The sequence below is a fragment of the Atta cephalotes genome, assembly GCF_000143395.1.
Source record: "Atta cephalotes unplaced genomic scaffold scaffold00031, whole genome shotgun sequence".
Taxonomy (NCBI): domain Eukaryota; kingdom Metazoa; phylum Arthropoda; class Insecta; order Hymenoptera; family Formicidae; genus Atta; species Atta cephalotes.
In genome coordinates this window covers 2,671,020-2,684,471 of record NW_012130095.1, presented here as the reverse complement: position 1 = coordinate 2,684,471, position 13,452 = coordinate 2,671,020, and positions in this window count along the sequence as shown.

Below are 13,452 nucleotides of genomic sequence, written 5' to 3'. Positions count from 1 at the left end.
TAACCGTAACGTAACGTAACGGTAAGGTACGTAAAGGTAAGTTACTTACGTTCTTTCTTCTTCTTCTTTCTTTCTTACTACTACTCTACTTACTTCTCTCTCTCTCTCTCTCTCTCTCTCTCTCTCTCTCTCTCTCTCTCTTCCTTTCCAGCTCTCACTTTTTCTCGCAGTATACGCCCCTCTCTGTTACACAAACCTCTCCGAAAATTGGTAAATGAGCCGTTGGTATTCGCTGAACGTTCCATCTTCCTGCACCCGGTTTACGCGTTTAACGCGCGACAACCTTTTTGGGCAGACATATTACAGCGATGCCCGGTACCTGACAGGGCTCTTCCCGATCTTCGTCGCTGGCGATCTACTTCACCCCTTTTTCTTCGTGCTCCACTCTTCTTCGCGTCCTCTTCCTGAAGCTTTTTCCGAGAAAGCTGATTAATGAACGTGACAGGTTTCGGCGCTTCGCTGATGTCGCGATTCGAGAGTGGAAGCGAAGCGATGTGTCACTCTCGTGACAGGTCTGGCAAGAAGTCTGCAAGAAGAACCAAGTCGATATCCCTCAAAGTCAACTATTTCTCGAATTAGTTTATAATGATTCCAAGAGAGTTTATGATTCGGAGGAGAAGATATAAAAATTGATCTTCTGATATCTCTCAATAAATAAATCTCCTCCGTTTAATTTGTTATATATTTCTAAGATTGTATGATTCACTTTTATATGATGCAATTTGATCATTCAATTTTCTTTAAGAGCAATTTCTTATTTTCATATTAATATACAAATTGCACTTCATAAGATGAATGCTCATGCACAGACGGATTTATCCGGACGGGATCCTCCGTTGGCAGAGGAGAATAGAGTAGCATGCAAAGAGAAGTGAGAAGCGGAAGAAAAGAATAGGCACGTCGTGCCGTGTACGTGTATCTTTATAGAGATTTAGTCGCAAGAGCGTAAGGAAGCTAGGGGAAGTAGTAAGAAGCGTGGAAATCTTTTTCGCAATAACAGTTAGCCCATTGTTAGCATCGTGGATCTACATGTTAACACTTTGAACACTGTCTACTCGTTAACTATATTCTAACTGTTTTGTGTGTGTGTGTGTGTGTGTATGTGTGTGTGATAGCAACAAGATAACAATGTTATAATTTGTAACATAACATGTTATTTTGACCCGGTATATACACTTTTAATTGGAAAAAAAAAGAAAGAAAAGATCTCAAATTTTTGCTAAATATTACAGAGATTCTATAATATTCTATATGTGTATATTTTTATTCTTCCTAATTAAAGATTTATGTTCACCTTTGCACTTTTGATATTGCCTCTTTTATCTTCTTGCCTAGTAACCTCGAAATCCACGAAATACATTCTATTCTTTACAAGTCCGTTGGTATCATCAGTCCAACAGCTGTCAGCATACCGAAGGAACTGGGCAACGCAGCAAAAACCAAATTGGGAAACGAAACTCCTCGAGCGTGACGACGGTCGTCGCTGTGCTTCGGTCAACCTTGACTAGGACACATCGATGCTCACGGAACATCGCATTCACAGGCGTATGTACTGCGTCTTTGAAGGTTACCCAAAACGAATGTATTCCGTCAAATTAAAGCACTGATTAAGGCATCTCGCACTGAATCATAAAGGTATTTGCCAAAGAAAGGAAACCAAAAAAAACAAAACACCAAGTACCGATTCATTAGTCATCATATGAAACTTGCTTACTTCGTAAAAAATACAGGTTTGGTTTGCAATCCTTAGAACTGTCTAATTTGCCTTCTCATGTGAGATTTGATAATATTGATCTATGACTGATTACGTGTCGTCTGACTTTTATTTTGCCAATAATTTTAAGAGTAATAAAATTAAATGATGAATACCGGAAAATATATTTAACTTTCCACCGAAGATTCAAATCCGAAAATTACAAAAAAAGAGATTTTATACGAAATTAATTGATGATTTTGTTTTAAAGGTTACGATATGTGAACTTCAAAGTTTTGACATTAAAATTTTCGAAGATTAAAGTTTCGAAGCTTTCAAAATTTTGATACTTTAATCTCTAAATCTTATAAAATTATATATACATTATTAAGTTAATACAATTAATAATATCTATGCAACTAATAATAAACACACATATTGAATTGGGGAAAAGGAAAGGTTCGTATATTTTTTAATTCAAAATTATATATACAATATCTTCATCAAAAATGAACAAAATTTAAATTAAAAAAAAAGTTTTAAAGCTTGAAATCTCTACTTTCGAAAAGTTACTATATTTTTTTAGTTTTTATGAGTTTGATAATTTTTATATTTAAAAAACTACGAGCTGAAAAACGAGATGAAAAATTTTCTTTTCACTTTTCATTTTCCTTTCTCTCACGTGCCCAAAAAAAGATTATGAAAATTTTCGACTACCTATCATTGAAGCTTCCCTTACAAAATAATTTTTTTTAAATGTTCATCATGATTTTTTGTTCCTGAGTTATTTACGAGTTAAGTAAAGAAGAATTCTGACTTTGATTGCTTATAACTCCGATAAAAATCATCATATTGCAATTTAAAAATAAAAACTTCTTAAATCTGAATTCTTAAAACTAAAACTTTGCTCTAGCGAATGATATAATTGTAACAAAAATTTCGCAACAAATGAAAAACTTTTGCAAAAAAGTTTTTTTGAATACGAAGAAGTTTTTTCCTCGACTCAATATTTTCATTTAAAATGTTAAATAATCATATTATATACGAATATATATTATGAACATATTTTCATTTTTTTCTATTCGCACAAATATATTTTTTGAAGCTTCGAAGTCAAAAGCCCAGTCCGAAATAATTAAAAATTGCGTCCATCTTTTTCTAATTATCAATCACGACGATGCATCAGTATGGAAAAAAAAGAATATTGCGCAAAAACACTTTTCAGCAAATTGCTGAAAAGTGTTTTTGCGCGATATTTCTTCGAATGAAACTTGTCGGAAACTTCATCATGATAAAATCGCAGAAAGATTCAGATTATTGGCGCTTAATCAAAGATCTCTTCACGCACATCGAATCTCTGCAAAGCAAAAGTCACCAGATCGGAAGATGGAAGGAAGTCTAAGTCGAGCGGAAGTGGAAAGACGGCTCCATCTAATCGAATTTCCCCCTTCGTCTCGTTCCCTTGTTCCTCTGTCTCTCACTTATATCTGTGCAAGCCTCGGGAAGAAGCCGCTTCTCGCCGGGAAGAGTGATTTATTCGTCAATGGGTGACGGTACAGGCGGGTCGTAAAGTTCAGGATGGAAATAGGATTTCAGCGGACAGGTACGGCGCGTATATTTGTTCGCGAAAGAGCCGCGCATCTCTGCGCTTCTGCGGCCTCCACTTCTTCTTCCTCGTCCTCTCTCTCTTTCTCTCTCTCCTCTTTCACGCCAAGTCAGGGTTCCGTGTCGTAATAAGAATGACAGGTTTCCACCGGTGGCGTTGGTGTATTTCTACGGTTGACACGTAGAATCCTCGTTAGGCCGGAAAGGATTCGCGAATAAATCACTAGCGGTGTATTAACGGCGACGGTAATTTCGTGGCACGAATTACCGGTCATACTGCACAGAGGCTACCTACCTACTGGCATCTCAAGATTTCCGAAGACGGCGGAGACTGGCGGTTGACGATTTAAGGCGCATGTAAATCATCGTCTGTGGACCGTTTAACGTCGATAACGTCTATTTACTTTCCTACTTTCGCGATACTTCTTTCTTCAGTTTCACTTCTCTTTATTTTCCATCGTGGAGTGTCGCGGCGCGGCGGTTTATACTTATAGGTTCGCGGTGGAAAGAAGTTATTCACAGTGGCGTACGTTCCTGTGAAATTGCGTCTACGTATCCACTGCGTATCTGAGAGACCACGGAAGTGGACGATAAAGCCATTAATGAGATGTTTCGATAGCGGTCTGCCTAAGGACTCGCACGAGTCAATTTCCGCAATACGTAAAAGATCCTGGCGCCTCTCGGCTGCGGTGCGAAAAGCAACAACAGAAGAATGCGCCTGGGAAATGCGTGGCAGGCTCATTTAAATCATTCGTTATCAGAACCGTCCCGGCGGTGGACTCTTATTTTACCGTATGTTATCTCCGTACTGTAATTGAGCGGAAAGAGGCAAAAGGGAGAGAGAAAGAGAAAAAGAGAGAGTAGATGAAGGGGTCGAGAATAAGGAGATGCGCGGGAGGATAAGAAAATGTTGACGAGGGGAGACGAGAAGGAAGGGAAAGAGAGCAACCAGGTTGGCGCCATGGAGGTACAGGATCGGCCAAGCGTGACGGTAATATGCGAGACACATTGCGCTCGCCAACGGTGCGTCTAATCCGATCGGGATTGCCGTGGAACGTGTAAGGCCGTGCCGCACAGCAAAGTGTTACGCACTTCGCCGCTGCATCGTTGCGCACCAAGTTCACGGTTGCATTGCGCTGCGACGTGTTACATATGTATATATACATGTGCATATACGCATATGCGCGTGTATATGCCTTGCCGTGACATATCTCTTGGGGGTGGATCCATCTGTCGCGCACGGGGGTTACTGGGGTGCGATGACAAATACTCCTTTTATAGGGTAGGATTTTCCAAACTATGACCCACAACGCGGTCCATATCTTTAAAGGGTGATAGGATATGAATGAAGCATATCAGTATTCAGCTGAGTCACTCCGTGATATACAGTTGAATACTAATATGCTTCATTCATGTCCTATCGCTCTTTAAAATTATAACTGCCTGTTTATGCGTTTATGTAGCAATGTGTATGTGAGCATCGTGATGACTAATTCGATAGAATCATTTTTAATACAGATTAATCAATGTACCAATCAATTTTGATGAAGTTATGTATATATTATATGAAGCAAATTCGTAAAGAATCTATTTACGAAATTTCATTGGAACTGATCAGCCAGTGTTTATTAAAAGTAGTTTCAGTAGAATTAGTCATCGCGGTGTTCCCAGGCAGTGCTATATATATCAAAATGATAATTTACTTATGCATTTTATTTTGTCGTTGTGAGAAAATTATGCTTATGTAAGTTTTCGGAAAGTCTATTTCCCTTATTTCTGAGAACGAAGGTATCTTAAAATCAAATTTTTAACCGCAAACGTTCGTCATTGCTTCTATTCACTAGCGTTGTTTACTTCCTCATTTTTTTCATCTTCATTAAGGAATCTGTGGAATGTACACGACTCCATTGTATTAACAGAAAATAATTACTATGTGTTGGGCGCATATGTTCTTGAAAGATGGTGGAAAATCCGGAACAAGGATTTTTAACGAAATTATCATGATTACCAGCGAAGTTCGTTGGCAATGCCGCCAGCATAATTAAGGCGTTACGTCTGCCGGTAAAATGTACCTCTAATTACTTGTTTATCTACGCCATTAAAGCTTATTCCAGCCAAGTAGAAGTATCCATTTTAATACATTACACGAATTCTCGCGATGCCTCGGTGACTGCCATAACCACGCGCGGTTCCCACGCGCGTGCACTCTGGTAATACGCGTCTGTTACGCATCGTGTGCCGAATGTTAGCAACGGGGTGGCTAGCAAGTTGCGGTAATAGAGATTCCAGTCGGGCGTATCCAGCGTGCGCGTCTCTTAACGAAATACAGGGCGCTCTAGACCGCCTGCAAGCTTTTTTCCAAGCGTGTGCCAACTAGCTGGAACGTGGAAGGCGGTCGCGTTGGTTGGTGCAAAGTGTCGGTGGTTGATAAAAATAGAAGCCAGGAAGAATGCGAAGATTCTTATATCGTTGGCAAGGTGCAGCAAGCACGTCGATCGCGCCAGTGTTCGCTCGTTGCTTTCCAAGATTATCTATCTCGAAGTCGGCATTCGATAACATGTTCTTTTATACAGGATTTTTCAGAATTATTATAAATATCTTTCAGTCAGTTTTATGATATATATATATATATATATATAATTGAATATTCATTATCATTTTATAATAAATTTAAAGTTATTTTTATTTTTAGGAAGAATTTGGAAACAAAATATTTATTATAATATTTTTTAAGTTTTTTTATTGAATATATCTTATTTGATATTTTGACACTTTGGAAAAATAAAATTCGATTAATACTAAATTAATAAATAATGAATAATGTTATAACTAATGATACTAAATAATGGCTTATTTTTTCACTTTATATTTGATAATCTAATATATATTCTGTATATTACGTATATAGGAGTTTACTTCAAATTTTCCTTTTGATTGACTTCCAATCCGATTCAGTCCGTATCCGATTCACGCAAAATTGCTCTTCCCACAATGCCGTGGCGAATAGTCTTTATGGAATCCATTTTGACTGAATTCAACGAACGAGGACAATGTTTTCGAGCAGACGGTAACTCTGAAAATCAATACTTCACCCCGGTTGTCGTAAATCTGAACGAAGAATCCTTTTATACACACATTCTTATAACAATACTATTTTTATTCCACTAAAAGTATTTTTGAAGATATTGCTTGTGCGAATAAGATTAATAGTACGATTTAAAACGATGAATATAATTTAACAAAATATAGTAATGTAATATTTTGAGGAGTAACTTTTAACGTCCTTATCGAGGCAAATATAATATAATGTAGAATTAATCGATTTTAGCGTCAAGTAACCGCGATGGACATTGCATATAGGATGGCTAGAAACTGTTTCCCGAGTTTTTTAAAGCGAAACGAGTCGTGTGATTGGATCAATAATCTATGGGGATCCCATGAAGCATCGAGAATAATGACTTATTCATACATATATAATTCATACATGGAGCTCGTTTCATTGTATTATAATATTAAGAAAGATTATTATCAGTAATGACGAAGTATAACTAAATTCTACAAAAACACGTTATAACACTTTTATAGAATTAGTACTCTATTTCGCGATCTATTTAAAAAACATCATTTGTAACAAATTAATAATTCAAATCAGAAATAATTTATAAACTAATATTGTTTATAAATAAAATTGTTCAATGAATAAAATTTAATGCATCCAATAAAATCTTTATGAGAAATAGTCACCGTTTTTATGAATATTTTAGATCGCTTAAAGTAATTACAAGATTTCTATTTTGCATAAATTTAAGACTTTATTGCATGCATTAAATTTTAGGTATGCATAAGTATTTCCGAAATGTCAATTAATTTGAATGTAATTCTGTGTATACAGGTGTAACTTAAAAAGTATCCATGAACCGTACAGTACTATTCCTAATAAAAAACTGAGTCTAAAACTTATGAATCAGTTTGCAATTTTTATAAATTTTTTTTTAATTACGCAGGAAATATAATGTTTAAAATCGATACGTAAGACAACTTTAAGAAATTTTTAAGAGTTTATCTTTAAGATATTTGATAAAGAAAACTAAAAAATATCCTAAAATTGTCTTATGCGTCAATTTTACCCGCTTATTCAGAAATCTTTAAAAATTAACATCTCATTAACTATCGTGAAAAGTGTAAAATGGTTCATAAATTTCAGATTTAATTTCAGGAATATATAGCGCTATATGATTTACTTTTTAAATTATACCCTGTATGCAATTTTCATCATATAGACGTCTACTTTATTAATAACGATCTAATATTAGTAATTATTATATATATATAGAAAGATATAGAGAGATAGATATAGAGGAAAATATTTGTTGAGTAACTTTTCCGTATTCTCACTTAGAACTGTATTTGTACTCCCTGAACACGTACCTGCTCTTTTTCCAGGCATTCTTTCGTTAGGTTTTCCGATCAAGATCGGAACTGAAAGCTGATATTAGCGTCAGAAGTAGGAGGAAGCGAATCACTTCTGTTCCCTTCGCGTTCACGCCGTTCCCCGCATCTTCGTATCGCGATACAGCGCAGATTTATATCTGCGATTCCCTCTCGAAGCGTTTCAAACGTGACCGCGTGTATACACCCACGTATATCTACGTACGCACGCACTTGTATACGAACGCGCGTACGTAGGAATTTACAGATAAACAACATCGCGGACGCGCACACGGATCAGCAACACTTGCAAGTTTCGTGCTGGTGCACTTTGGAAAAATTCCCCCGTAATTTTCTCGCGCTGATATCGTGTTTCTCGTAATGATGTTACGGTTGTGCTATGCGCGCGGCGAGGTCCGTGAACTTCTTGCTTTGATCGATACGGCGAAGGAAAATCGGCGCTGGGAATTTCTCATTTATCAGAGTGCACAACGGGAAGACCGGCGGAAGAACCAACGTGAACCGCAATGGGAAGGAAAATGACGTGACATTTTTGTCACTTGCTTAATTTAAGAATGAACTCATTTATTTCTTGCTTTTCTTTATCTTTTGCTTATATATAAAATTTTGCTATATATAAAATATCGGTTTTTGTAACAGTATAAAAAATAATCTGGAATAAATAATATTTATTATTATAGAAAAATATAGATTGGGTGATTCAGTAAAGCTTACTGCGCGAGTTTAAAATTTATAAGTAAGAAGATTTAATGATTCAACAAAGAAATTATATCTATAAACAATATAATTCAGCTAATTCTTTGCTATAATGAAAATTATTAAGATAATAATTGTTTTCTTCATTACAATAGCAAAAGTTTAGTCACTTCAGCTAGCATATATTGTTAAAAATTTTAATTTATATATTGGATTGATTTTCGTAGAAAGTTATATTTTGCTGTATTGTCAAGTTTATTATAATAAATATGACCATCTATGTATAATCACTAATTTTATTCAGTTACATAGCTTTGCTAATTTAACATATATCATGATTAAATTTGCTGAATTAGTGATTTTTAATTGTTTTTTTTCTTGTGTAAATGTAAATAATCGTAGTGCAAGCGAAAACCGTGAAATAATTCATGAATAATAACTAAAACATGCATATACAAAATTACATTTTCAAAGCGTACGAGTGCTTTCAAAGCATACAAGATTATTTCTTTTGTTTGTTACAATCACCCGTTTGTGAAATCATAAAAATGCAAATGTGCGCGCATAAGTGCAAGCGAGCGGATGCGTTCATGATTGTTTCGTGAAAAAAATGCAGCCGCCGCGGCTTTTACTCGATTTTATGAAATCCTATAGAAGTCGACGGTACGTCGGGAGACATCGCGGGAAGATCTTGATGATTATCCATACGCGCTTGTAATTTGCTGGCATTAACCCGATAGTAAATTCCGCGATCGCACGAATTGTGCGAATTTTGCGGACGTGCATACTGCCGAGCATACTATAATGAGACTACCGTCGCATCAGGTTAATGCTGCTGATCATTAACGCGGAAGGAATTTGTCCGTGATCTGCACCGTTGCGGAAATACATTTCTGCATTTAACCTTTAAGTAGATAGGTAATTTAGAGATACGCAAGTTGGTAAGTGAAGTGCTTAGAACAGTCTAAAGAATTTTAATTTTATACATACATTTTTTACTAGTATATTACATTAAACACTGAGAAGAGAAGTTGCTGATTGAAAAAAATATTAGTTGATTCAATTAACGAATAACGAGTTTAAAATTATAATATTTTGTTGATATGACTCACGTATATTTAACCTAAATTTACATAAATACTTGAATTAAATAATCATTACGAACTAAAAGTAATGCATTAGGCAAGTTAACAATTTTTTTTCTCAATGTTAAATTTACATTGATTATATCCCTAGATAGAGGAATGTAAAAATGAATTTCACCTGGCCATCTAGGAAACACTTTTTATTTTTTAAGAATAAAAAATTTAAAGAAAATTATACTGATACACCCCCCCCCCCACTCTCCCCCCACACACACATACACGCACGCACGCACGCACTCACACACACACTATTATGGTCATCTCACCTGCTCATTTAAGACTTGCTGTGGTGAGAAGACTCGACATTAACAGAACTCTCGGATTAATAACGAGACTAATCTTAGAGGTGCAAAAAGGGAAACATTCACCATTGCGGAAGAGAAATGTAAGAATCGCTTCAAACAGGAAGTACTATTCTGTGCCGCGCTAAACGAGATTTAATTGCTTGTGAAGTCATTATACTGTTACAAGTGCGCGCGCGCGAGCGTTTAATCAGTAATAGCGATTTGATCGAATTAAGACATTCAATACCTTGAGCGCTTTCCCTTCTTTCATTTTTTTTTTTCTAAAAGTAATGATTGAAAAAGAGAGAAAGAGAGAGCGGAGAAAGAGAAAGAGAAGTACTGATGGTTCTTCATTTCTTAGTGTTCATTCCTATTCAACCACGCGTGCATAATAACATTAAATTACATTGCATCGCGTAATTGTCAGACAAAATAAGACAGTTTAACGGTTAGCAACCTTGCAGACGAGTCTATTGTAAAATTGCAGTTACTGCACCTGGTTATAGAATTATACTTGTATTCTCATTGTTTGGTATTTATCGTATTATTAATGATGTTGTATTTAGCAATATAATGATTGATATTTAGAAACAAACTATTATGCAGATTTGTAGATTTCCAAAAAGATATTAATTCTTTGTGCTATCCAAATATCGATTTTCAAAATAACGATTTGTACAAAACGTGTTAATAATATAAAAGCTATTGAATACATATTCGATATCAATAATCATGATTGCTTGTTTCCACTAATGTGTTTTATGACTGAGCAATATCGCTGATATGAATTGGCGCATAAGAGAATCTATTTATAATCGAACGGTATTACTGGCTCTCTCATTCGGCCAATTTCGCCGTTGTCTCTCATCCGAAACGCGACGTGATACGCCTTTAATCTCGCAGAGTAAAAAGAAACAGATTGAAAAAAAGCGAGTGATGTTCGCTCGCGGAAGCTAATTTCGTGGTGGTAATCGCCTGTCGGCTCGAACGTAAATCTCAGTATCGTCGAATGAGACCCATCGTGATACAGTTTTATTAGAGCAACGGTACCATCGGAACGATAATGTCCGTTCCTTTTTTTGTAACACTTTTTTACATAATGTTCAATTTGATTATTATCCAGACTCGCCTAGATGAAGAAATTTCGATGATACAGTATCGCGCAGGAATGCGCAAAAAAATCTAATCTTACGATACGCAATAAAATATAATGTATTTTTTTTAAGCAATTCGTGTTTTAACTCTTACAGAAAATTATTATTAGTATTGACCATTTATTATTTATTTTAAATATTAAAAATATTATTATATTAACAGTACTTTCATACTATAATATTAAGTTTCTAGAAAAAGGAATAAGATGATAGGAGCAATAAAATTTTGAGATTTACGTAATTAATTCTTAACATAAAATTTATCATACTTTCCACAGAAATGAATAAAATTGCCATTTCAATGCGTTGAAATGTCAAATATTAATTGATATTCTTGTTATCTTTTGTTGTATCATAATTATTTTTATGTAACAGTAACGAATATTTGTATAAAATTTCTATGTCTTTAATTTGATTAATTTCATACTTTTGTCATTAATTTCCGAGTATTTTTTTTTGCTAAATTCTGTGTAATTAAAACAGATCAATCTTGAGCGAGTTGATAAAAGATAATGAAATAAGAGAGAAAAATGTATATAAATATTATTGAAAATTTAAACATATAAAATAAGTGAAATATAATATAAGAGTAGAATTGAATGCAAAGTCGTGTGTTAGTTAATGTACAATGCGATAGTTCCAGTTTTAGGCAGCGCGTAATAAGTTTCCATAGGCCGATCTTTCATGTGTCGTACAAGGCTTTTTCAGTTTGTTGATTGGCAGTAGAACAGAGAGATTCTCGGATCACTACAGCTCAATCAATAGCTTTGTCGTATACATGAAATATCGAGCATAGAATTGATGCAAATTTCGAAAGCATAGTATGTACTGCGTATTTGTAGAATTAACCGAAAAACAATAGAAATTTTGTATAAATATTTGCAATTAGTCAATTAACACAAAAACAATTATGTACAATAAAGGTGAAGATAACAAAGAATAATAAACAGATGTCAAATTGATGCCGACTCAACTAATCATTTCTGGCTGAGTTTACATCATCTTTTTCCTTTCCTGCCAAATTGTTTTCTTTGTAATAATTTTTCTTTTCATATTTTTAGAAACGATTAGCATGTTAAAAGTTTTATTAAATGACGGAAAACAAGGATGCAATGTTTGAGATGAATTATCACCACGCGTCATGTGAAGTTCCCTTTGGAATGTTAAACATTTGACGTTGAATTCGGAAGAGCAGAAAAGCAGACTCCGCTTTGTTACTGCCCGATGTGCACAAAGACCCGGAGGAGTACTAGCGGGAAACGCGTCGGAATCAAACGGCAACCTGCGCATTGTGTGTCCGGAGGGGGCGAAGGAATTGGAAAAACGAGACGCATGGCACGTGAGCAAATGCAGCCACCACGACGCACGAAGACCTTCTCGAGTATCCACTTCATGTCAAAGGATCTGTCTATCTTTCCTTTTCGTTCTGTCTCACTCGAACAAACGTAGTAATCAAACCACCCGCGCCCCAATGTCATCTCCCTCCCTCGGCGCTTGTAAACAGAATCACCCTCTGAAAGGAGAATCAATTTCCCCGCGGGCGAAGAGGAGAAAGTGAAAGGACCGCGGCAAAGATTCGTATCCACTGGCGATTGGACTTGACGTTCTTCGTCCATTATCAATATTTGAGTGATGCTTCAGCGAAGAATTGATGGAACGCAGAAATGATGAAGAGTGGCGTGGAAAATGGTTATCGATTTGACGAATTTTGCGAGGTCTGAGTTGATGCTTGCCGGTTGATGCTTCGCGGAAGATAATATATGGATTAATTTCCGGTTCTTCGGTTATATCGCTGAATTATGCCATTGATTTAGTCCTAGGAAATTAATAATGCCCATCGTTCGGGATAAGGTGACCACCATGGTCGCAATAAATCAAATGTTCAGCGAGCAATTGCTACGCTAGGGTCTCATAGAACTTCACTTTATAGCAGTACAGTAAAATAGCGCGAAATTACCAGGAGCATAATTCCCTCATAAATGTCCAAATGAAATAGTTACACTCGGTCGAGCACTTAGACTTGAACTCGACGTTCGAATAAATATACCTAATTCCGAACGTGCTCCATTCAAGATGTCTATGACGATCATTCGCCATAATTTATGACTCGAGTTCAGGGTCGCGTGGCAGTAGACACGTTGGAAGGTAAATCTGTAGTTTTTATTTTCGATGGAAAATGTATGCACTCGATGAAATTGGAGTGTATTAAGCAGAGAAGCAATGCATAAGTTTCGCGTTTCAGCATGTTTCATTTGCTATTTCTCTTGAAATCCGATGTCACGAGTAAGTACGATGGATACGTGCATCGAAGATATACGTATTAGAGAGGATACATTTTGAATCGCTTCGTCATACATTCACGGAAACTTCTACCTTTCTTCCTCATTCTCTCTCTCTCTCTCTCTCTCTCTCTCTCTCTCTCTCTC